Source organism: Triturus cristatus, chromosome 5_1 (assembly GCF_964204655.1).
Source record: "Triturus cristatus chromosome 5_1, aTriCri1.1, whole genome shotgun sequence".
Taxonomy (NCBI): Eukaryota; Metazoa; Chordata; class Amphibia; order Caudata; family Salamandridae; genus Triturus; species Triturus cristatus.
This window is the reverse complement of record NC_140587.1, coordinates 638,958,512-638,986,053: the sequence shown is the minus strand read 5'-3', so window position 1 is coordinate 638,986,053 and position 27,542 is coordinate 638,958,512. Positions and strand designations below refer to the sequence as shown.

At 43.1% G+C, this 27,542-nt stretch overlaps 1 long non-coding RNA gene across 1 annotated transcript; it reads left to right on the top strand.

The window, feature by feature from the left end:
* LOC146831316 (uncharacterized) lies at window positions 1-27,169 on the top strand. The gene is made up of 2 exons (XR_014961541.1): window positions 1-141; window positions 25,313-27,169. It is a non-coding gene; the product is annotated as an uncharacterized LOC146831316 (long non-coding RNA).
* Window positions 27,170-27,542: the final 373 nt, after the last annotated feature.

The window sequence follows — 27,542 nt, the reverse complement described above, 5'->3', positions numbered from 1 at the left end:
ACAGTGCTAAAGAGTGAAGCGCGCACAGTGACATGGAATGAAGGAGACGAAACGGCAACCAAGCAACGAAGGAAGCAGAGACGTAGGAGCTTAGCGACAAGCTCCCTGACAACACTGATGCTGCACTCATCTAGCAGCAAGGTAATATTCCAACGACTGTTGCGCATCGGAAGAGTGACGCGATACTCCCAAGGCCAGGAAATGCCAAAACATTATCAAACTGTAAAGGATTCGCAAAGGCAGTTGCACAGAGTAAGCTCCACCGCAACACACAGTTGCCACAGCAGTACAGCAAGCTTCATAGGAAGATAAGGCGTAAAGTCCAAAAATGCTCAAAATAGCAGGATAAGTTCCACTTGAAATCTTGCACGTGTAGAGTCCAAGTCTCCTCGGCGCTCCTCGCCAGTGTAGAATGTCACAGGACGCAGGAATAAAGTAAAGTCCTTTAATGCTGACGAGTGCAGGAAGGCACCACCAGCTCCATCTGTGTCCTTCCAACTGCTGCCCACTAACTCCTGTAACTCAAATACTAGCCAAGCATTCCTGGTAACTTAGCAACACACAAATCAGTTACCAATACCTCAAAGGAGTTAGTAACTGATTTGTGAATTTTGTCATCAGCCTACATGAGTCAACAGTGGTCCAGGTGACATCTGCCTGCTCTCCCTAATGTTCCCCCCCAAAAAAGCAGCATGGGTGCTTTAAGTTCTATTGTTTGGTAATACTAATGCAGGGGTGGTGGCCTGCTGTTGCTTAAAGGCCACTATCCCTGTGTGTGTAACAAATCACAGCGGCCATAAATAGAGACCTTCCTATTAAATATTTATTGAGCACTCCATTCTGTGACTTACTGCAACTGCACATTGTACAATGTGACCTTTAACTACAGAGGGCACATCACAAGATCAAAGACAGGGTGCAAAAAGTTGGTGTACAATTTGCTGATTTGTTTTACTACATCAGGCCCTTAGTATTTTTAAAGTTAGGAAAAAGGGGGAGCCCTGGTCACACTCTGTTTGCAGACATGTTGAATTTCTCCCAATAAATATACAAAATTAAGGTAATATGAATGGAGTTAAATCCAGAAACGCAAAATATTTCTTTACTGAGAAGCTAGCCCTCTTTATTAAAACTACACAAAGAGCATGGCATGGAGCAAAAAATAAAAATGTTTTCAGAAATCGGAAAACTGAGCAAAGGCTTAGAAACAAAAGCATAAAAGTGATTCAGAAGTTTAAGGATTGCATACCCATAGATTTTATTTAAGTATCTTTTTATTGGCATTTATATACATTACATACATATATTCGACATAGAGATAGTATCATCACAAGAGGAGCACCACTTTCTATGCATTTAGTTGTTATTCAGTAAACTATAACAATCATCCACATTGAGAACAAGGGACTTCAATAATCATCCGATCTGTTGCCCACATTTAGTGTTGCCCCGGATAGCTTTCGCTTCCAAATATAATGCTGTACTGATATAACCTCTCGCTGTAGTCTTATCGACAATAAGGGAGTGTTCAGGTCCATATACATCATTGCCTGGCATTGTTGTGTGTATGTCCATTGGATTCAGTCTTTCTCTATTATGCAATATTCACTCAATGCAATAAGAATGAAATAGGCCATTTAAAAGGAAAGGAAAGCATGGTGGCGTGTGGTCTGGTGTGTGTTGTGTTTCCCATGCCTGTGCAATGTCTGCCCATGGTTCTGCTAGTGGTTTGCGACGCTTAGTGATCCTATCTTCTTTAAGCAACACCCGTTCCTCCGCCCTAATTCAGCAACAGACGTCCGCCTCCCAGGTAACCATCAGTGGTAAGTGTTTCAACTTCCAACTAAGGGCTATCCTCCTCTTCACCAAATGAAAGCTAGATCTGTGAATCTATACCCCAGTCTTCGAGATTTGGGCCTCGGCAATAGACCCAGAAGACAAACCTCCAGTGAGCACAGCAAGTCGCGAGACAACACTCCATTGACTATGGCCACAATCTTGGGCCAGTAATCTGTGAGCCGTGGACAAGACCAAACCATATGGTCGAAGTCTGCGTCTCTCTGCAAGCATCTGGCACAGACTTGGTCATCCCTGCTATACACCACATTCAGTCGATGCGGGGTGAGGTACGTCCTATGGAGTATATTGAAGTGTATAAGCTTAAAAGCTGTATTCCTCAATACCTTTTTCAGACCACCCAGAACCTTCGGACATTCCTTTTCGGTCAGATGTCTATTTAGCGTCCCTTCCCATCTCTCTAGTAGGCGAGGTAGTGTTTGCGGTGTCACGTCCATTATCGCTAGGTAAAGCCATCTCACCAGGTGTCCGGCCAAGCCCAAGGTCGCCAGCGCCTCCAGGGCTAAATGGACATCTGGTTCCCTAATGTCTGTCCCTCACAGTTCCGCCACCGCTCCACGTATTTTATGGTAGTTTAAAAATTGCCCCGACGGTAACTCGTGATATTCCAGGAAGTCGTCTAGTGGCCGTAATTCGTAACACATTTTTTGGTTACTTTTGGTCTGTTTGAGCTACAATTTATTCGTTAAATCATCAGATTAAGCAGCAGATGATGTACTATCAGGCAAATATGGCATAGCCATAATTATGTGGAAAACATTTCAAATTAAGATATTTTTCATCCACGCTTTGACTGCTCTAGTGGGAAATGGGAGGAGAAGTTCTCATGACAAACAGCATGGCTCGCAGACAAATGGCTTGGAATTCAACTTTTAAGCGTATTTGGCCCATTCTGTGATTGGAAACATAACCCACTTTGTGAATGCATTTTAATGTTAATAACTCATATTAAACCTCAAACAAACATGTGTATCCATTAGTTTAATTAAATAACGTAATAAGCTTTAACTGGTCAGTGAAATGCCAAACAAATACTACAAATTGGGATGTTTTGCTCTTTCTGGCCACATCTCTGCCTTCGCCCACTGACCCAATCCTCTGGTTATACCCTCCTTCCAATTCTCCGTACACTGTTCCCTTACTTTTTTCCCCCACGTCGACCACTGATTGGTGCCCATATTCTTTATGTACCAACACTTACTTCACTTGTATAAATTATCTGACTCCCCTATAGTTGCACCGGCAAACCTGAGTGAATTGTTTGTATCCCTCTGTGTTCTTTTCTTTTTTCCACACACATTTAACGTAAAATTTCTTGCTCAATACACTTGTTTTGAATCTGTGGGCATTAGTGCTTCACAAATAATTCAGGTTAGCACCTCCCGAGAGAGCTGAAGACACACATTCCTTAGACAAGGAAGGTTTGATAAGACGATTACCTCATGTTTAACACTTACAGCAATTTAAACTTACACAATGACATTTGATAACTTTTAAACCTGTCACATTCCTGCCCTCCAGGCATCCCTCAAGTCTGTGCACTATAATACCTATGTGGAGCCCTGAAAAAAATTACTTCCTCTCACTTGGCAGAATTTTTTTTTTTATTAACCGTAACTCCGAGGAATTAGGACTTCATTCTTTGTCAGAATCCTCAATTGTTTTCTTCATCAACTATCCGCCGTTAGGAGCAAGTAAAGGGGACTGTTTCCCTTTCATAAGGGGTTCACATATTAATAGCAGGTCTTTATCACGCATGAATAAATGTTTTGTTTGAGAGGTAAGGTAGGCCCACCCCCAAAGAATAAACAACTTGCAATTGTATGTTTGCATGTGTCTTCGGAAGTGAAATCTGGTTTCACCAACTGTTCTTTCCTTCAAAGCAAAACTGCACATTTCGGTATATCTTTATATTAAACTTTTCAGATATTTGTACTTACACCTTTGGACTCATTTACCTTTACATAGTACACAATTTGACCATGTTCGAAAACCATTTTGTATGTAATAAGGTATATAATTGTGAAGAAAGGGAATAAAAAAAGGGTGGAGCAAGAGAAGAACAAGTATTTGCAAGAGTTTGAGCTATTGGCATTGTAAATGAAAATACCGTGTATTTATGTGTGTTGAAAATCTGCAAGCGGTGCGTAAACACACACTCAGTACTTATGGTTGTTGCTTACGAGAAGCAAGACTGGCAGTAACCACGCCTCTTGTACTGCCAGCCAAGCATCTCGTAAGCAAGGACTATATGTACAAAGTGCGTGTTTACGCACCATTTGCAGGTTTTAAAAACACATAAAAGGCTTTGTAAATTACAATGCTAATAGCTCAAACTCTCCCAGATGCAAGACCTATTGCATTGAAAATGCTGGTTAGCTTCTGCCTTCCTGTTTTTTGACTGTATGCTGGGCTTCGTTTTTGCTGGTTTATGTACTCTAGGCACTTTACCATTGCTGATCAAACCTAAAGGGAAAATGCCCCCTCTGTAAATTGTGATTATGATTGGTTATCCATGATGGGCATATTTGATTTACAGGTAAGTCCCTAGTAAAGTGCATTATTTGTGCCCAGGGCCTGTAAATCAAATTCTACTAGTGGACCAGCGGTACTGATGTCCCCCCCACATGAGTAGCCCTGAAAGCATGTCTCAGGACTACCAGTGCAGTGTCCGTAGGTGAAGTTTTAAACTGCCATATTGACCTGGCAAGTGCACCCACTTGTCAGGCCCTAACCTTCCCTTTTACTACATGTAAAGCACCCCTAAGGTAGGCCCTAGGTAACCCCATTGACAGGATGCAGTGTATGTGAAAGGAAGGACATGTACTGGTGTGTTTTACATGTCCTCGTGTCCTGGTGGTGAAATACTGCTAATTTCATGTTTCACTATTGCAAGGACTATCTTTCCCATAGGATATCATAGGAGCTGCCTTGTAATGTCTTACAAGTGTAACTTTCAGTTGGGAAGAGATGGAGATTTGGTGTTTGGGTTCTCTGAACTCAGAATTTAAAAATACATCTTTTAGTGAAGTTGATTTTTAAATTGTGTGTTTGGAAATGTCACTTTAAGAAAGTCGTACAAAAGGGGGTGGTGATGGACGGAGCATCAGAACCAATCAAACACTCACACCCAGTCAACAGATCTGGGTTTGATCCATCACCGTTTTTTAGCCCACTCTGCCACCCCAGTTCAGACATGGCCATATGCAAATCAGTCTGACCCTGTGCCCCATGGGAACAGTCCAGCCCGAACTGCCAAGCCATGCCTTTCCTGGACCGGAAACAAGCTTCCTAGGACCGGTTTCTGGCATTTCAGCCGTCTTCAGCCAGGCTTGCTTGAATCCAGTGGCAAAGTGAGCAAGGGACTCACGTCTGAGCATACCCTGCCAACTTATGGCGAACAAAGCGGTACAAACCCCTTTTGTACCGCTTTGTTCGCCATAAGTTGGCAGGGTATGCTCAGACGTGAGTCCCTTGCTCACTTTGTCACTGGATTCAAGCAAGCCTGGCTGAAGACGGCTGAAATGCCAGAAACCGGTCCTAGGAATCTTGTTTCCGGTCCAGGGAAGGCATGGCTTGGCAGTTCGGGCTGGACTGTTCCCATGAGGCACAGGGTCAGACTGATTTGCATATGGCCATGTCTGAACTGGGGTGGCAGAGTGGGCTAAAGAACGGTGATGGATCAAACCCAGATCTGTTGACTGGGTGTGAATGTTTGATTGGTTCTGATGCTCCGTCCATCACCACCCCCTTTTGTACCACTTTAAGAAAGTCGGCATTTTCTTGCTTGCCATCCTATGCCACTGCCTGCCTGTGGAATCAACGTCTGGTTTAGACTGACAGCTGGTTTGTTTGTGCATTCACTCAACGGGAGCTGAGGTGTGCCCTGCATATCCTGATTGCTCATCACCCGGCCGATGGGCCTTCCTGAGCTAGAGTGGTGAGAGGAGGTGTCACTGACACCTGAATAGAGCTGTGCCTGGCCTCTCACAATGCTGTCACCACCCCCCCATAGTGTGTCTGGAGCCAGCGCAAGGCAGGATCTACGAACTACAAAGACTATCCTTTGAAGTATGCCTACTTCAAAGACAGAAAGGGGTATACGTATTGGACCTGTAACCCCACGTTTTTAGAACACTTCTGAATCAAGAGGACTCTGCCAAGAGGAAGAGCTGGAGACCTGTCAGGAGGAGTACTGCCCCTTTGCTGTGTTGCTTTTCTGGGTTGGCGTGGAGTTGCTGCTCATCTCTTGGAGAGACCAAGGACTGGACTTTTCTTTAGTATCCTGCTTGAGAAGATTCTCAAAGGGTTTGTGTGTGCTTGCCTCCTGTTAAGAAGTCTCTGGGCCATCCAAGACTTCATTTGCAGCCCCCCTGAACTCTTCTGCTGGGAGTTCTTACCTGCTAAGTGGTGCCAATTCCAGTTCTGGGCCTTGGAGGTGGTTTGACAGCTTTAAAGACTCAAAATGCACCCATCACCCTTCCAGCACAGTTTTTCCTGCTTCAAGCTTGCTGTGTGGTTGAAAAGCCAACACATCGCTGGGGAGCAGCTGAAAACTTGAAGTAGTGCCTGTTCACGCCCAGAAGTACCATCGCAGTCTAGAGCATTGTGTCTCTGTGCAACTGAAAAAAATCAACACATCACCCGTCTGCGAATAGAAGAATTGACGCAGCGTCTGTTTGGCCCCCGCCGCCTCGACTCCAGCACGCCCGGATTTCCACACATTACACCTATGCACAACGTTTCCAATGCATCACCCCGCAGACCGGAACCGTCTTTGGATTTCGACGCATCGCTTCTCCTTGCAGTAAAGAATCGATGCAATACTTCAGCTGCGTGCAGCAGAACTGACGCCTCCATTCCCCTGGGACTCCAGAACTGACACATTGCTGTGGTTTCTGATGCTTCCTGCCTCTTCGGTTGTTTTTCACTGTGGTTTTTTGACGCATCAAAGGTACTTTGTGCTAAAATAAACGCATCCATGAAGTTCTATGGACAGAATTGCTTAAACCTTTAAAAAGTGATACCTTGAGTCCTGTATGTTGGATTTTTGTTGTTTGGTCTCGTTTGGTTTAGATAAAGATTGGTTAGTTTTCTAAACTGGTGTGGCATCCATTTTTTGTGTTTTCACTGTAATACTGTGTGTCTATGTACAAATGCTTTACTCATTGCCTCTGTGATAGGACTAACTGCAAGTATCAAGCTACCAAGGAGGTGAGCAGGCGTTATCTTGGGTGTGTAACTCCCTTACCCTGACTAGAAGGAAGGGTCCCTGCTTGGACGGGGTGCATACCACTGCCAACTAGATGCCCACATTGCTAATATACAGCCTCTTCTCTCACATGGGTAACCAGTAGGATTGTCACATAAATTCTCTGACTTTGAAGTCAGATAAAGAAAGGTAAACACCAAGCTCCCTTGGATGACAAAGCCTGACATTTTACCTCTGTCTCTGAATGCACAGCAGGTGTGACAAGATAAGGAAACGATTTAAAGGCCCGTTTACAGAAAGCAAGTACTCAAAAGGATATAGCAAACAGGGGATGCTCTATGGGAGGGACGAGCTCAAGCTGGACAGCCTAAAACAAATAAAGCCAGCATATAGAAAGCAAGCAACTGTGAGTTACAAACCACAAAGCCAATAGTAACCAATAGGCAGAAGGCATCCCAGGGAAGTTTTCAGAATGAGCAATAAGACGGCATTAGCAAACCAGACATCATTGACCTTTTCCATCAATCTGTGGTAAACTATCAGAGCTGAACCGTGAAATGTGACTTCTAAATTTGCAAACACTAATAGGGCCATATGTAGGAAGCCCAATACCGGTTGGTAACGGCCGATTTTCGGTAAATATCCCGTTACCGACCGGTATTCAGGCTTTTGGTATGTAGGGGGCACATTTCAGGATTCGGTAATTTACCGAATCGGTAAAATTACTGAATCGGTAATTTTACCGATTCTGTAAATACCGAATCCTGAAATGATATGTAGGGGGAGTGTGTGGTTGTTGTGGGGATTCGTTATTTACCACCAACTAAAAGTTGGTGGTAAATGACGAATAGCTGTAAAAAAGCATTTTTTTGCACTTTGAAGTGTGCAATGTGGCAGACATACATGCCCTTAGGGCATGTATGTGTGCCACATGTGCACACATGCAGGAATCAGGGGTGCAACAGGGTGTCACTGTGACACCCTGCCACCCTTGATTGTGCTCCCCCCATTACCGAATCGGTATTTACCGATTCGGTAATGGTAACTGGCTTCCCATTGATTCCTATGGGCCTCCTGGCCCATAGGAATCAATGGGAAGCCATTTACCATTACCGAATCGGTAAATACCGATTCTAAATTACCGACCCATTCCGAATCAGTAAATATTACCGATGGATTACCTACATATTATTTACCACTTCATAAATACCGAATCGGTAAAATTCGATATTTATGAAGTGGTAAATGTTAGGCTACCTACATATGGCCGCAAGACTTTTAAAAGACTTGTACAAATCAAGGAACATCATGCTGGAGTACTCTTTACTTAGCCGAACATACGCATTATTTGAAAATATGAGATGCTATTGTCAAAGCAGCTAATTGACAGCAATACATGAGACGTGAAACAGTTTTATCTTTTTCTACCTGGCATGAATAATTTTAGAATACTCAGTGTGTACACTGAACTTAAGTCGTTTAAACCCCATTGTGCAAGGATGTTACTAAAATGGAAAATAAAATATTTAAAAAATATATTTTAGCAGAGATCTAAAATGGTCTCAGGCTGAAGGTGCTCCTCTTAAAAATCAAATTAAATTCCTTAAGAAAGATTGTTCAGAGATGAAAGGAGCCAGTTCTAAGCAGATCGGACGGATCAATGTAACCCATTCTGTGGGTGACTCAGATTCTGTCGGTTTTAATTGGTGGCTGGAGGTGGCTTTGTAGCCCTCCATCTCCCACAGCCCAGTAATGCTGGAGGTTGGATGACTTGAAATCTCTTTGGAGATGATGAGGCTGGGCAGGACTTGCACAATACCAGGGGGCAGTTCAAATTCAGCAGAGAGGCAATGTTGGGCCCAGCGGTGATGTAGCCAAGACAAACTGTACTGAGGCATGGGCTGTTGGGAGAATGGTGTGGAAGGAAAATGGTCAGACACCTGATCACATCAATGCCCTAGGGTGTGACTTTCAATTCCCCTAGTGAAAAAAGAGAAAATAATGGCCACATGTGGACTACCAGAGCAGGCTAGGCTCAACACATGGAGTATCCCAGCAAGGGTAAGAGGTGGTCATCTCTGGTGCTGTGCCAAAATCATACTGGTTGGGGCCTGGCAATGGGGCTTGTTGATGAGGGTTGAAGGTGTTTGTCCAGGAAATGACTCCCTGGGCCGGAACAGATTAAGCTATTAACTCAAGTGGAAAGGCAAACAGAGCAAGCTCACCTCTCCCTAAGCAGTGACAAGCAGTAACAACAGTTTAATTCCTATGACTGCTGCGTCTAGAGATACGCCTGGTAGTCCAGTGGACCACACCCAGATTGGTTTCACTGACCAGCTACCTTCTCTTCTGCATGGGAAAATCCTGGAGTGGAGAGGTGTGAAGGCCTGTTGGCAGAAGTGATCCCAGCTGTACAATGCTGCTTGTTAAGTCATGGTCCGGAGATGAATGCCCCATGTGGAATATTCAGCGGTGAGCAATCTATTATCAGGAACCAAATGCGGATTTTCTCGTGGCTGGGTGCAACTCCCTTTTAGGACAGAACGTGTGATGGAAACAGAGTGGTTGGTATCATCCATTGCTGCTGCAGAGTCCTTTCTCTGAGGTGTACTCGTCCAACTTGAACTTTCACTATTTGGGGACTGGAAGTCATTGGACAAGAGGAAGAGGCATGTCCACAAATGTACAGATAACAACAAATATGCTTTTCTGAAAGGGCAAGAGGGAATGTTAACAATAAAGAAAGCGGTCCACATGCTACAGGACGGAAAGGAGAGCCCTCACTCCAGGGACTCTAAGACAGGTCTCTAAGGCAATATGGACTGTCAACATGATTGTGTAAGTCAGTCAGTCAAAACCACTTTATTCGATTAATTAAAATCATAAAAGTAAGCTATACAAGTGCAAAGTATTACAAATCTTAATAATAGCAAATATACAGATAAAAACTATTCCAATAACATTAAAAAATTTATAGTCGACCATGACCAATTTAATCAATTAATGAAAATTCATTTGTCAATAGCTAGGGGGGGTCAGTATCTTGAACAGTTTTTAGTCTGACCCTCCTCTCTCTAACAGACGCTGCTAAAAAGCTGGCAACACAGAACATGGTTAATGGACATTCTAATAGAGCTAAAAACATTAAGGCTGGCTTACACTGAACAAAAATTCATATTTTTCATCAATGGAATAATAAACTTTTTCCTAGCCTGTTTAAAAAATGAACAAAAAAATACAAAATGCATGGTGTCTTGAAGGGAGAAATCATCACACTTGCAAGGTGCAACATTTTTCGGTCTACTCCAGCCCTCCACATCCCAGAGGACCATATGTATTTGGTTAAACCGCAGTTTGGTCAATAACCATCTGTGGAAGGGATTGGAGACTGTTGACAGGTATAGGGACATCCCTGAAGATGGAGTTAACAAAACGTGCCCCCTAACCGAAGATTTACATAGCTCAACTCCCTCCCGCTCGGCCTCCTTTAATTTAATAAAGTTAGATTTTACCCACTCTAAGTCAGCCTTGCATAGGGATTCTGGGTTGGAGAAAATATCTGGTCTCCCCAGGTATGCAGCTAACATCTCAATGTTAGCCAACCACTGAATTTTGTTCCTGTTGTCTAATCTCATACAGTCCAACAAGATTTTGTGGTTAAGGATGAGATTTGGGTTTAACCATGTTTTGATCCAAAGCAGTAAAGGTGCTAATGTAATTATGTCTGCTATGTATCCAATCCCAAGTTCCATATGGACTGAATAGGAAGCAGTTGAGTGTGGAAGGCCAAGAAGAGAGCGCAAAAATTTATTTTCCTCCGTCTGGATCACATCATGTTTGATGTAGCCCCAAATAGATGCCCCATACCTTACAATGGAGATGGTTTTTGCTTTATAAATGGTTAATATAGCCTCGACCAGTTTTCCACCCAGTCTTTTTGCAAAACCAAGAACTGCTGCAGAAGAATTTCTCGCGGAGTTAACCTTTAGTGACAGCTGAGGGGACCACGAGCTTTTGTCATCGAAGACTACTCCCAAATAGGTGAATGCCTTCACTCTCGAAATTTCTTCTCCCCCACAAAAAAAGGGCTTAACATTATTCTTTGTTGGGCCCAGCGACATTACATGGGATTTGCTGTTGTTAACTACCAGGTCCAGACTTTTCATGAAGTCTCCAAACGCGACCAACAATCTTTGCAGGGCCAGAGGGGTCCTGGCCAGGAGAACGGCGTCATCCGCGTACAGGAGGACCGGGATCGGGGTACCTCCCATGCGCGGAATGTCCGGCGTTGCTGCCAGCAAATTTTGTTCCAGGGCATTTATATATAATGTGAACAACATGGGGGCTAATATGCATCCCTGTCGTACCCCTCTACTAGACTTAAAGCTGGACGTGCATTTCCCCTCGGTCGTCATCCTAATACAAGCGTTCAGGTCTTTGTGGAGCTCAGCGAGGAAGTGCACGAGGGATACATCAAGTCCCATTTCCAGGAGCATTGTCCACAGCTTAGACCTATTGATAAGGTCAAAAGCTGTGGACAAATCCATAAAACCCAGATAAATGGAGCCCCTGGTCGCCTTGGTGTATTTGGCTGTTATTAGAAGAAGATTCAAACATTGGTCCTCCGTACTCCGCCCAGCTCGAAAACCGTATTGGGCATCTGACAGAATATTATTGCCAGAGGCCCACCGGGTTATCCTAGCTAGGATGACTTTCCCCAAGATTTTTATAGAGGAATCCAGCAGGAATATGGGCCTGTAACATCTGGGGTCTGCCCTTTGACCCTTCTTAAAAATCGGTATTATGCCCGACCGGGACCACGATTTAGGGAAACCAATGCAAGCTGAGTGGTTAAATACATTTGTCAGTATATTGGCCCAGAACAAAGGGTTGGCTTTATACATATCAGTAGGGACTCCATCTGGTCCAGGGGCCTTTCTTCCTGCAGAGTCTTCGATCGCTTTTGTGACCTCTCCTATGTGAAACCTAACTGGCGCGGGGATAGATTCAGGGGCTAGTCCCGTGAAGGTTTCTAATTCAAGGTGACTACCATATATAATTTCAAAATGGCTCAGCCAGTCCGCCTCTGCGATATTGGTTTCCAGCACACTATTTTTAGCGTTAGTAAAGAGTGGTGTATTTATTAATGACCAAAATTTTGCACTATCTTTTAGGGTAGCTTTATCCATAAGTTCGACCCAGGCATTATGTTTAATTTCTTCTTTCCTGTCTTGTAAAGTTTTTTTGTAAACTCTTCTGAGCTGTGACACCAAGCCTTTATTCCTCGGACATGCCTGAAGAGCTTTTTTGAGATCACTGTGAGATTTAGTACATTTATGATTAAACCAGCCCAAGACTGAACTGTCAGTGGCTGGTCTACTTTTACAAGTTAGCTCTTTTGCCACTATAGAACAGATAGCTTCATACGAGGATATTACTTGTTTCCCCGTGGAGTGGTCATCTCCACAAATATCCAGATCCGAAGCCACAGCTGAGGTAATAGTATTAAAAAAACTCCTCTGGAATTACCTTGCTCCAGTTTAACCTCCTCCCTTGATCCTTTGCCTTCAAATCAACCACCGTCAGGTGAGGGGAGCAAGAATTTAAAAAAGAGAAACCATCAATCAGTTCAATTGTCACTGGGTTATGGTCACTAAAAATTGACTGTATAGCATTATATGAAACAACAAATTTTAAAAGACTAAGAGAAAGAAATATGTAGTCTATTATTGTATCATTATCCCTGCCTTTAAAAGTAGGAACCCGTGTCCTTTGATCGGGGAAACCTGGTTCGTACAATGCGTTTTCAGATAAGAGTTTTTCCAGTGCTTCCCCCTTGCTTGAGTGCTCAAAGTGTTGCGGGGATATAAAATCAGGCTCATCATTGTCAGTTATCAGACAGTTGTGACTACATAGATGCACGTTAAAATCGCCTAACAAAATATAACGACAAAAAGTGGTTTGCTTTAAAGTATAAGTGTTTAAAAAATTCAATAACCAAACCAAATGAACATTCGGCGAGTCCCCTTGCTGGGAATTATAACAATTCACTAGTAATAATTTCGTATTATCGGTGAATTTAAATTCCAGGATAAGAAAATTATTGGAAAGACAAGTTATCCTGCTAACTGTCCCTCTTAGTTTTACCGATACCAAGACCACTAAGCCCCCTATAGCCCTTCCAGACACAGGTTTTAATGCTGGGACAAAAAAGGATGTGTAACCGTTCAACCAGAAATCACAGTCAATTTCCCAGGTCTCTTGGAGTGCCATAATGTCGTAATCTTCCAAGAAACTTAACCAAGAGGAATTATCTCTCTTTGAACGTAAACCCGCCACGTTCCAGGTTAACAACTTAATAGTTGTCCCCTTGGAGTTTCCACGTGACGTTTCACTACAATTATTGTCAACAGGGATCGTAGGTACTTGGTCTAATTCCTGAGGAACCAAGAGGGGGCAGGACTCATCCCCTGTACCCTCAGCAGCCTCTTGTCAATCACACGTGTCCAAGGAAGAAAAAACCTCAAAACGATTTCGCGTGGGGATGTTAGACCCATACTTAAACTAATTTTCTCCTCCAGGACACTGGATGACAGACGGAGGCTAGGCAGTCGGTGGAATGAAAGTACTCGTTTTTAAACTATGCGGGGGATGTCTAGGTGGATGATTATAAAAGAACCCTAGGGGATGCACCTGAATGCTGTTTACGTCTTGTACCAAAGAAGCGGCCCTCAGTAAGACGGTAGCCACATGTTGTGGATGTCTAAAATTAACTATTACACATTCACGTATGCAAGATTTTTTTGTGGACCCAATCCAACTCACTCGTCTGGTAGTTAAGATGTCGTTAGCAAAATTTAGTGGAAATCCACACTTCCTATGCAACCAAGAAACGGTTTTACGTTTAAGGGAGTCATGTGAATCTAAGTCACTATCCTGGGACGGGACATTGGTTAAAATCCTAACATAAGGGGAACATGCCGGAGGTAAATTTATGACTCAATTTTTCGTTTCTTCCTGTCTAGTAGAAGCCGCAACCAACCCCCTTGATACTGGTATAACAATTCTTTGTGCGTAGGTTGACGCCGGTAAAGAAGGTATGACTGGGAGTGTAGTAATGGGGGGCTGAGATGTCTGCTGTTGATTGCCTACTGTAAGCTCATGCCCAGCTACACCCGTCACCTTTTTATTTTTGCTATCTAATAATTTTAGATGTTTAGTTAGCAACCCTCCTAACCTATTGACCTCATCGACCACCAAATCAAGTTTCCGGACTAGGGGTTGCACCAGCTGTTCTAATTTGGATTCTAATATGACCTCTAGGGAACTAAGTAGCTGGGCAAATTGGTCAGGGCGTAGAGGGCTGTTTGTACCATCACTATCAGCTCGAGAATTTGAGGGCTCATCTATATTAACCTGGTCTAGTTCGGTGATGTCAACCCTTTTAGTGGATTTAGCCCCCCCCCCCCACTTGCTTTTTTGCTTCCTACAGTTCCTGACTGGTCTACCAACATGGGTGACTTCATGAGTAGTATCACTCAGTATATATGAATCTAGGGGTATAGAATCCAAGTGGACCTGGGCTGTAACCGTAGAAGCGGCTGTAGGGGCCTGGACGCAAATGCCATGTACCAACGGGGTCTCTACTGTTGTCAATGGAATTTGGATATTTCCTCGGGGACTGACCATTCCCAAAGAGGCCCTTCTTTCATTAATTATTTTATTTACCTTTTTCACCAGGTAATTATCAAGAGGACCTATCCCTGGCGTTGGTGTGTCCCTTGGCCCTATAGGCATTGTGTACCCGAACAAATATAATAATTGTCCAGCACGGCAAAATGAGCAAAGGCAGAATAACACTGCAAGAGTTCAAAACCAGATCAACACTTTACCGAAGAAAAGTCCTCTCGATCCAGGAAGTCAACGATCAATGGGTATGGCTCAGCCCAGCCCGGACCAGTCCCGGACTGTCACAGACTGTCCTACCCTTGTCCCAGGCTTCTCCCGGCGCCGACCCGCGCGCGGTCCCGCGATGCGGGGGCGCTGTTCAAATTTAAGCGCCTCCAGGCGCGAAAGGACGTCCGGCGGCTTCCGGGTCCGCCGCTAGGGCTGTAGGGAAATGTAGTTTCCGGGCTCAGCAGGACCGGCGCGGCGAAGGGAGGCAGGCAGGCTGTCAAGGACCACGCCACACCGAACACCAACAACACAGCCCACCACAGGTCTGCGAGAGTTCTCCCACTGAATGAAATTCCTTAGGAGAAGGCTCCCCCAGAGGTGTACCAAGGGCAGCCTTTTGCTTCTGGTGCCTTACCAACGTTGGTATGGAGAGCCAACTTTTGAGCTGGAGTCCCTGAAGGCGAATGGAGGGGATCCTGCTGGGCTATGAGCCCTGTATAGTCATTGTGAGCCCGATCAGATATGGCAGCTGTTTAAGGGAGGTGCGGTGCCACTATCGGTAATTACCCTCCGCTCTGCACACTGCACTGAGCCTTCTCCTCCCACGCCCCGGGGGTCCCAGCCCCAGCTCCACCAAGGGGCAGCAACTGTGTGCGTCCACTCCATGAGCGTCCGGCCACGCAACACAGGTCAATCAGCAGCCGAGAAGCAAAGTCTACTCGCTCCTCCCAGGTGCCCCACATCGATCGCGGCAGCCTCAGCCCCCAGCGCCGTCAATGCAGGGAAGCCATGGCAGGAAGCCGCATTCAGCCGCATTCAGCCACTCGGTATGTGGTTCAGGGGCCAGCGCCGGTTAATGAATATGCAGCGCAGCGGGTAGGCCTCTGCGAGTCTCCCGCTAGGGCCCTGATGGGCCGTTGACGTAGCTCACAAGCCAGCTGCAGACAGTCTCATACACGCACCACCTATCTGGCACTCAGATTACCAGGGACATCTCCTTCTCACCGCTAGTGTAAGTCAAGTACTGTTTTAAAGGTATTGGAAATGTCAAGTGCTATGGAAAGATAAGCACAGTAGGTCACTTAAAATGGTAAGAAGCTCATGAACTCTGTCAAACAATCCAACGAGACACAATTTTTGGTTCGCAGGGTGAAGATGCCAAAGGTTGGTCCTGTTGTTACCAGTTGCCTAGAGGGGGTTCCAGAGAAGGCTGAAGGTTTGTGCATAGAACATTAAAGTATGGACTGGATAAAATAGCTCTGGAAGAGGAATGATCCACCAGCCCTCTTTTCTGCAAAACATGCTACCAGGGCCCTGTCCATCTGCATCTACCGGGGCCCCCATATCCTTTTATCACAACATACCTGCTTCACTATAAAGAGGCCAGCTTGTAGGCAAAAATGCATTATCTCATAATAAAACTTAAAGGCCTTCTCTTTCTGCTCTCAGAAGGAGATACAGACCTTTGATGCTACCAAGACGACAGAGAGAGACAAGGGTTCGCATTATATGAAGTTTTTTCCAGCATGCACAAGGATCCTTTCTGAGGGTAAATCATGGCACAGACTTGTCTTGCCTCGATCAACAATGTGCTTACCATTTGTATCTCTATTGTTTCTGCTGCAAATGTGCAAGGTCAATATGCCTCTGTGGAAGAAACTCAGTCAATCATATAGAAAATTGCCACTACCTTGACAAACAGGAGAGCAATTCCACTGAATGACTTGTATAGTAAAGAAGGTTGATGAGGGGCAAGAGATATCGATGACCTTTGAGACCCCATTAGGCCATGGCCTGAAAGCACAACTGAAAGTCAGAACATGAGGTCTTAAACCTAAACAGCGCCCAGATACCCCTAGGGGTGCCAGTGTTTTACAAATGCTGTTTGAATGACTGATTGAAACTGTTTAATATATGCCTTGTCTTATGAGCAGTTCAGACTAGCCAAGGGACAGATGTTAAATCGAAATCTGTGCTCACATTTTATAGCATCTAAAACTGAGTAATGTTTGGAGGAGGAGCAAGGAGTTTGATGGGGCTGGGTATCCTTCATATCCCAAATACCATTTCCTCTGCTGTTGGTAGAAAACACAGTTTAAGCTTCCTCAGTTTCAAACCGCGACGAGAAAATCTCTTCCACCATATTCCGTAATGCCAATTGTATATTGTCATCCAGTCCGGAAATGGGTTTTGCTATGTTTGGTTTAGGCCCCCTTTGTTTTTTACCGTTTTTTTTAACTGAAGCCCGAGGTCCCTGTGACTTAAAAACCTGGCATTTGGACACATTTACCGATTCAATAGTAGGCACTTCCAAGATTAGGTCCCGCTCCCCCATGTCAGTTCCAACAGTCTCTGAGGGAGCAGAGGCAGTTTTTAGACCATTAATTACAATCACCTCGGGGTCCAGTGGTATAGATGGCGTTTGAACATGTAATAAGTCCTCACCCTCTCTAGCGGTTATGCCCAGCTCCCTTTCCGCAACCTCAATTTCGTTATTCAACACTCCCACTGCTGTAGTCAGGTAGGAAATAATAGAGGAGGATTTACGAGGAACTTTAGCATTAGAGCCCCCCTGTACCTGAGTTCCAGCCAGCTTTCTCTTGCCCATATTGCAGTTGATAGGGACGTGGCCCAGCCCAGCCTCCTTCTGGCTCCGACGTGCGCGGACGGGCCCGCCCTTGGCCCGGGCTTTGCCCGGGCACGCCCGCGCGCGTCCCGCGCTGCGGTATGCCCACAATGCTTTTGAGGGCTCCTGGCGCCGTTACAGTGACGCGGATGCTGTGCGCGATGGGGCGTCTGGGAAATTAAGTCCTCGGTGTGCCGATAAGCCGTTTACCTCACGGCTCAGCAGGGGCAAGAACAGCCATTCCCCTCAGGGCAACGTCGTGTCTGGAGTCTGCCCAACCACAGAGTCAGCCACTATCGGGATTGTAAGGCATTAACTTATCGGGCCAGCAGAGAAGCTGCATTATAAGTGCAGACGGAGAGGCTGCCGAAACTGAAAACAAGTCTAATTTATTTGACACTATGAGGAAGTGCTGTGGGGAAGACATTCAGTTTTTGTTTTGAGGAGAAAGTCTGGATTACCAGACTACACTGGGACAGGTCTATGGCATTTGGCTATCTGTCTATAGAATGCTAGGACTGAAGAGGGATTTTCCAGTTCAAGCATGACAGTATCCAAGACAGCATAATTGAATGGAAACAAGGACTTCACCACTGAGAAGGAAAACATTGCTAAAATGGCACACCACAAAATAAGTCCATTCAATTATTTTAAACTAAGTTGAACCAGAAATATTATGAGTCCAGTACACTCGGTATATGTCCAAAAGTTATCCTTTATTTCTTTACACAATGAGATGAGAAATACAGCCAATGCATAATTATTTAGATTTATTTAGATATGACATGTAAATATCTAATTATTTAGATATGAAAATCTCAGTCTAATACATTATTCTAAATAAACATTGATTTCGAAACCAAAAACATATTGAAAAGGAAGCCACTGTATAGTTTACAAAACATGTCCTAACTAAATAAAATAAACCAAGATTGATCTGTTTCCATAGTCTCACAAATTCTGAATAATAAGTTCACAAGTTAACAAGCTCTCTGTAAATGAATAATTACAATAAACATTATGTGATATCCAGAAACCGATAACACGAAGTAAAAATAATATAACCGGCTCTACATACTAGTTTCATATGTGGACCACTTGTATCCACAATTACATCAAAAGTTGACGCATCTTTTGATGCCCAATATCTAAAACCACGAGTTCCTACAAGACACACTGTGCCACGTGATCACAAAACTTACATTGCATTCCTACACTCCTACACCAATGACTCGGTTATACCCAGACTTCCATTACTAGAAAATTCTGTTATCAACTCAAACAGACAAGGGGCATTCTCAGTTGTCCAACAAGTATCCGAATGCCAACTCATTCAGTCTTGGCACATTGAGCATTTTCAGCAGTGAACCAAAAAACGATGCACCAAATTTAACTCATTTTACACCACTCAGACAGATCAATACGATCTTGGCACATTCCAAACATGCTAAAACTGTATAGAAAGAAAACGGTGACACGTATGGAACACATATTGCACTACTCCAATACAGACAACATAGTTTCCTCTCATAACATCTAAATACATCCCTAACATTTACAACAACTGCTTATTCCTCCATCAATAGTTGTATATCTTAGGATATAGATATAGGACTCTTGATGGAGGAATAAGCAGTTAGCGTGTTTGGAATGTGCTAAGATGGTATTGATCTGTCTGAGTGTTGTAAAATGAGTTAAATTTGGCGCATCATTTGCTTCAAGTGTGCAATTGCAGTCTGATCCTTGGGCACTGTTTATGTCAGTGCCAAAGGAGGATCTGACTGTACGGGGGATGACATTGAAAGGCGGCTTCAACTTTGTCTTGAGCTTGAGGGCTGGAACTCATAGAGGCATCAGGCAACTAGAGTCAACAGACCTGCAGGAACATACTCTCACTGGGGAGAAGACCAAGGAGGGTGCATGATTTGTTGTGGATTGATACAGCATTGCCAGGTGGAAGGCCTCTACCTACGCAGGGTCAGCTGATGTAGACGGAAACTCCAGTGCCATCTTTTTCAGTATCATAATCTTATCCATCACTGAGGAAGAGTCTGGAGTAGGGAAACGGTCTCAGTACTCCAAATGGTCCTGGGACCTGGACTATTTCCTCAAGGAAGAAGAGGGCAACTAATTCCTTTGATGCTTTGTGTTTCTTATGGGAATATCTTTGAGGAGATCCTTTCCTGACAGGGGATTTACCTGAAGATGAAGGAGAGCACTATGGCATTGCCAAAAATAATTGGCTTCCTTCCACCTGATGGCCTTTGGGTGTACAATAGCACAGGAATCACAGGCTGCAATGGTGTATTCCAAACCCAGACAGCACATGAAAATGTCATGTGGGCCTGACAAGGACATCTTGTGGTACTTGTGAAAGAGCTTAAAGCCTGAAAATTTCAGAGGAGACATTTCATGTAGTCACTACCAAAATGCTGATAAACCTCATCAGCGAGACATAGAGATAAAGCTCTGGACACACGAAGAGTTGCGGAAACAGGAACTTTAGCAAGCATGTCAGATGGTGCCTATCATACTCCACTTGCACTAAATCTGAAGGCAGAGTCACTGCTGAAGCCACCTGGCATATTGGAGAGGTACTATGGGCCCATCTGAAGCCCAGAAGGAACATTCATAAGGTGAGGAATCTGCATGTACAAGTATCCATCATTTTTAAATAGCGTTAATTTTAAAGTCAATACTCTGCTTAGGGTGCAATACGTTAGGACATTGAAAATGAACTTGAAACAATATTTTCCAAGAGAAGTAAAGGCAACTCACTTAATAGAGGGAACACAAACAAGTTTACTTCAGCCTCTCAATGTAACAAAACTTTAAATGGAGTAGAAACAACTGCAGGTGGATAAGGTTCACATACTAAAACATCTCCAAGCAAGCAAACTAGTTGTATTGACATCTGGCAAGGTATAATTGAGTGACTAGATACTGTTTCTGTTTTTCCGTTGGGTATGGGAGATATCAATAATACATCTATGGCTGTAAAGTTTAGGGGAGGTTGTTGCTGATTTTAATCAATGAATGTGAAACTTCAGTTTGCATACTAACTTAATGGCTTACACTGCATCCTTTTGAGAAGAGAAACATTCTTAGCATGAAAGAACTTCTTAATTGGAAGTGTATTTGTACTGGTAACATTTATTCTTCAACAATTTCGGATATAATGCACAGCCTGATCACAAAATGAAGCGCATGCACCAGTCCTAACGTTAGGGAGCACTATAGTCCCTCTTTTTAAAATTCCAATGTAGGAACATAGTATACTTTACTAGGAAGTTATACTAAAATTAAATATGCCAACCGAGCATAAGAAAAGGTTACTATGTTTTAGGGAGTGCGCACAAGCACTTTAGCACTGGTTAGCAGTGGTATAGGGCACCGACTCCAAAGGCCAACAAAAACGAATTCAGAAAACTAGAATGGGTGAAGGCACAAAAGTTTGGGAGTGACTCTGAAGAGAGGGCCACGTCCAACAGCAAGGAAGCAGCAGTTTCCTATCAGATTGTTAGAATGTATTTTTAACAGCACTCTTGGTGGGAGTTGGACTCAGGGAGGATCAAAAAAAGAGCAAGTGTCCGGATCTAAAATTTCAGAAAACCGGTCTCCATCACATAAGTCATTAAAGTAAAAATCAAACAATGTTTGATAGCCCTATCAACTCTTAGTCCCAATGATGACCCAGTAGAGCACCTGTGTAAATAAAATCTTCCCAAAATGGTAGAGAAGCAGCAGTTTCTGATATTGTTATGATGCAGCATAGCTGCTTATGGTAAGAGGAATTAATGCTCAAGGATCACTGAAAAAGAGTAACTAGATATCAAACCAACTGTCCCTTCCCACGTCTCAACAATGTTTAAAAGCCCTACCCACACTCTGCTCAATTAAGTACCAGTAAACTGCATGTGCAAACAAAATGTACAATCAAATGGCAAGGTTGCGCCAATATCTGATACCCACCCAACAACATTAAAAGGCTTATAAATAAGGTGTCTTCTGAAGAGGCCATTTTAGAACCAGTTGATTGCCCTTAAACTGATCATCTAACAGTGATCACATTTTCTCCACTAAAAGAATCATTAGGCTCATTCAGAAATGCTCGATTTTGCATTTAAATGAAGTGAAACTTTAATAGAGATTACCACCCTCGCAAAAAATCTAAACTAGACTTAACACTTTAGGAAAGAAACCCCCCTTTTGTAGATCACTATCCATGTAGTATTTGCAGACAGACAGAATGAAGCACAGAACTGATCATTTGAGATGCGCACACAGAGCACCAAATGAAAAACATCAATTACAATTTGGCAAATGTCACGCATCTCTGCAATTTATAGTTCACAGGAAAGACCACACATCCAGCTATAATCAGAAAGCAGGAACACAGAAACAACTTACCCCACAAATTCACCTGACAATTTTTGAAGTGGAATACTTGAGCAGCTTATACCAAAGTATTGTACACAAGATGTCACAAGCACACTACTGAGAAAAGATCAAAGAGAGGTGTTCTGCTAGAAAACAGACACAAACAAGCTTAACAATGCCACCAAATGGCAGTTCCTCTCGTGAGGAGGACCTTGCTGTCTCTTCAATTTTACACTTAATAATCTCTTTTTGACACATCTTTTTGTAAAGCTTAAGGATCCTTAATTAGGATGGTAATTTGTCTCTCTACACTACCATACCGTTTGTAGTGCTAGAGGCACTCTTGTGGTCCGACACCCTATGATGACCTTTGACTACAATTATTTTAATTGACTTTGGTGTGTTATTTTATCCTAGCTTGAATGTACGATGTCCTGCATATGCCTTGCTTCTCTTAAAAGTTTATTTCTTGTAATCTTGCAGTCTTTCAGTGGGAGCTGTCACGGATTAGAACAATCTTGCCAAGAACAGAACGTGTGGGATGTGCATTTGAAAGCATGAGAGAGGTGTGGAATGTACTTTTTGGTTTCAAAGTACAGTGTTGTGAGCAATGGTACACACGCGTACACTGTGGTGTACATTGAGAGATGAAGTATGTAATGCTATAAGCAGTGTGTTCACAAATGTGCATTGTGTTGTAAATTGATGAGTATTATGAAGTTATTACTATTGGTTTTGACATGGCCTCATGTCATCCTGTTTTCTGACTCTGCTTGGCTTCAGCTTTTCTGCGTGCACAGCAGCGCTTGCAAGTTGTTTAGGTTAATCACGTTCACAAATTGTTTTGTAAGAGATTGTGGAAGGCTTTCGTGAGCTTCGTCAAGATAAAGGCTGGAACATGCAAGATTGGAGAGGGAACGTGGGAAACACCTTCCTGCCATTGGAATGCTTGCTTGGAAGCTGGCTAGTTCTGGTAAGATTCCTCTGGCGCGGAGGGAGGTTTCTCTTGAACCTTCTAGTGTGTTTTGAGATTATAAAGCGGAGGGATATTGACTTAGAAATCGGGATTTTGGAATCCAAACGGGGACGGACGCGTCCACATCAGGACCCTGGTTGCTGAGGCTCTTATCCCCGGCTGTTTAATTCCCCCGGTCAGGAGTGGGCTAAGATGCAGTGTTTGCACCAGGTGAAGTGTTGAGGTTGGTTTGATTATTGCCATTGTGATGTTTGGCCAGTGGCTTTTATCATTTGAGGTGTTTTCTTTGTGATATGTGAGTGAGTTGAGGTGCACATCCAAAGTAATCATTTGATGTATCTAGTGTGTGTATATCTTTCTGATCTCTTGCAGGATGTCTAGCATATTATATTTTCTTGAGTGTTATCTCATATTATTTGCTGCTTGTTTATTCATGGTATTACTCATGCATTTAACTGCTGCATTTACCAAGTGTGTTATTATTGCTTGCATATAAACATATATATCTATTTGTGTATTTTAATTTTGTGCATTTGGCATCTGGGAAAGCCCTTCTGTTAGAGAGCATTGTGCAAAATAAAACCCAAAGCCTTATTCTAAAAAGAGAGTCTATGCATTTTGTAAAATAAAACCCTTTTCTAAAGGTGTTGTTTGTTTTGTGTTAATGTCTCCTGCTTCGTTGGGTTGAACCACCGTGTGGCAGATTCAGTATTATCTGAAAAGCAAAGCAAGACATTTTTGGCGTCACTTGTCAAGATACGAAAAGAAAATTAAAAGGGGAAGATGCTCTCTAAAATGCCTATATTTTCAGTTGCAGAGTCCCAGATGCCAACTGAGTTATTTGAGAGGGAGATATGCCTCTCTTAAAGAGGGAAAACAACTTGGCATTTCAGACCAAAATAGTAGTGATATTTTGAATAGATTGCTTAGCATATATCAAAAATATGAATATTTGGAAAAAGAATGTAGTGAACTGAAAAGAGAGTTAGCTGACGCTCAGTTTGAAAACAAGTCTTTGAAAAAAGAGTTAAACATGTACCAAGCTCCGAAGCCGTTTGTTTTGCCAAGCTGTTCAGATAGCCAGGGTGAGTCATTCATGAAAAATGTGAACTTAGAAATGCTGCCAGTTAATCTGCAGGTCTCACAAAAGGTTTTAATTAATTCTTTTGAGGACGTTGCTCAGTCAGAAATGAATCTGAACTGAGAAAATGTAAATGTGCAGGAAGATAAACAGACCAGTCTGCTAGAATTAGCGATCGTTGGTTGCAGGTATAAATCAGACATGTCAGTGAATGATGAATCTTGCTCTACATGGAAGACGCTATTTTGAAAAAAGAAATGCAGCAATGTGCTTTTGAATCTGCACAACAGACTGTGCAGTGTGTTTTAAAAGTGTGGTCAATTCAGAAAGGAGACAGTGTATATTGCGTGCCAGTTCAAGAGCAGTATGCTATTTTTAGTAATTGTGAAAAACAGGGAAAGAAGAGTATGCATTTAAACTTGTGGACTGAAGCATTTTCAAATGCTGGACAAATACAGATGCTTTTGTGCTTTTGCGCATTAAGAGACACTGGGCAGATGACAATAAGACATAATGTGATTTTTACTTTTGAATTTTCTCAAATGCAATGGGAAGAAGCAACTGTAATCAAATGGCATATACAGACAGAAACTGCATTTTTTCATGAACAGTTGGTGCAGGTCCCAAGATTTCCCAGTGAAGTGGCAGATTGTACTGCAAAGCGCAGCTACTGTGCCTGCTCATGGTCCTAAAAATTCACTAGCCAGAACCTTTAATTTCCTTACAGATGAAAAGGCTAAAATCTTGGAGACAGAGGTGGTGACTCACAATTCTGATTTGGTGTGCATGACTAAGTGTGAGCACCTAGGAGAGAAAGACCATACAAACAGGTGGGCAGAGAATGAAGGGATGCATATCCCCCTAGATTTACCTAGAACTGCGATTCTTATGTGTCAGTATGCACAAGCCAGACCAGTCCCACAGAAGGTGAGAGGCGAGTTGAAGAAAGCAAAATTACCAGAGCAGACAGACCAGATGGATTGCCCTAGGCTTCTGCCGATTGATAAAGGGAGCACGTATTCAGCAGCGAGTTGAAAAATAGTCAGGAAGGAGACTGCCCCAGCCCTTCTTACTGTGCAGGAAAAAGAAGAGTTTCACTCCAATACCAAGAATTCAGAGGCCAAAGTGTGGATAGAATTCTCAGATAATTCCCCAGAGCCAGCAGAGAACCGTGCAGGCAGGAATGATAATATTGTGCCTTCAGACTCAAAACAGAGAAAGGAAAATGTGCGCTTTAAAAAAAAAAAGTTTTTGCAAGAAGAGTGATGCTTGTTTCTTTTCCAGATCATACTGTGGCCTGATGTCCCTGTCCTGTGAGTGGGTGCCTTGGTCTGACTGTGCCCCATGTGGGTGTGGGACTCCTCCTCTCCCTCAACCCTGAGTGATCACCGGACGGTGCAAGCTGACATCCTGTGGCTGAACAAACCCACAGAACTTACCAAGCCACGAATCATGAACTCATATCATAAATATGAAGTAAAATGTACAGTTATAATTTTGAATGCAAGAAGGCTGTGTGTCTTTCGCACAGGAAATTATTTGTTCTGCAAATGCTGATCAATGAGATCCACAAAAATGTTGTGAAATCGAAATTGAAGAAGATGTTTTTAGTTTAAAGCTTTTATTTCTTAGCATCCATCATACATTTATTTTTGCTGAGTATCCAGATATGCATGAGCTATTTTACATGCTTTGAAATGATTATTACATGCTTTTATGATTTCACTGTTTTAATGAGTGTTTCAATTATGTTTATGCTTTCAGTTCAGCACGAGTCTATATAGTTACTGTTTTAACATGTGCTTCTATCATAGTTGTGCTTTCAGTTAAGAAGTTCCGTTTTTTTAATATATGTATGTTATGATAGTCAAAGGTCATGGGGTGGAATGTAGTGCTAGAGGCACTCTTGTGGTCTGACACCCTGTGATGACCTTTGACTACCATTATTTTAATTGACTTTGGTGTGTTATTTTATCCTAGCCTGAATGTGCGATGTCCTGATATGCCTTGCATCTCTTAAAAGTTTCTTTCTTGTGATCTTGCAGTCTTTCAGTGGGAGCTGTCATGGAGTAGAACAGCCTTGCCAAGAACAGAACTTGTGGGATGCGCATTTGAAAGCATGAGCGAGAGAGAGGTGTGGAATGCAGTTTTTGGTCTCAAAGTGCAGTGTTGTGAGCAGTGGTACACAATTGTACACTGTGGTGTATATTGAGAGATGAAGTATGTGATGCTATAAGCAGTGTGTTCACAAATGTGCATTGTGTTGTACATTGATGATAATTATGGAGTTCTTACTATTGGCTTTGACATGGCCTCATGTCATCCTGTTTTCTGACCCTGCTTGGCTTCAGCTTTTCGGCATGCACAGCAGCACTTGCAAGTTGTTTGGGTTAATCACGTTTAAGGATTGTTTTGTGAATGTACCCTGGAAGGCTTTCGTGAGCTTCGTCAAGATAAAGGCTGGAACATGCGAGATTGGAGAGGGAACGTGGGAACTCCTTCCTGCCATTGGAATGCTTGCTTGGAAGCTGGCCAGTTCTGGTAAGATTCCTCTGGTGCAGGGGGAGGTTTCTCTCGAACCTTCTCGTGTTTTGGGATTATAAAGCTGAGGGTTATTGACTTAGAAACCAGGATTTTGGAATCCAAACGGGAACGGAGGCGTCCACTTCGGGACCCTGGTTGCTGAGGCTCTTATCCCTGGCTGTTTAATTCCCCCGGTCAGGAGTGGGCTAAGATGCAGTGTTTGCACCAGGTGAAGTGTTGAGTTTTGATTATTGCCATTGTGATGTTTGGCCAGTGGCTTTGATCATGTGAGATGTTTTCTTTGTGATGTGTGAGTGAGTTGAGGTGCACATTCAAAGTAATCATTTGATGTATTTAGTGTGTATATATCTTTCTGATCTCTTGCAGGACGTCCAGCATATTATATTTTCTTGAGTGTTATCTCATAATATTTGCTGCTTGTTTATTCATGGTATTACTCACGCATTTAACTGCTGCATTTACCAAGTGTGTTATTATTGCTTCCATATAAACATGTATATCTCTTTGTGTATTTGAATTTTGTGCATTTGGCATCTGGGAAAGCCTTTCTGTTAGAGAGCATTTTGTAAAATAAAATCCCAAGCCTTATTCTAAAAAGAGTCTTTGCATTTTGTAAAATAAAATCCTTTTCTAAAGGTGTTGTTTGTTTTGTGTTAATGTCTCCTGCTTCGTTGGGTTAAGCTACCGTGTGGCAGAATTTGTATTATCTGAAAAGCGAAGCAAGACCCCGTTTTGCCCCTGTATTTAAAGTTCATATTTCAATTATGGCCTCCAGTCAGCTCCCCTGTGCTCAAAGCTAGAACATGTTTTTCTGCTCCACCTATCTAGCCGATGAGATATTTAGAGTCTTTACTTCACCCCTGATGACGCTAAATATTTCAAAACACATTTACCGATTTTGGACACAGAAATCTGAACGTGCACAATGCACGTGTTAAATGAAGTGACCCAGCAGTTGAGACGAGTGAAG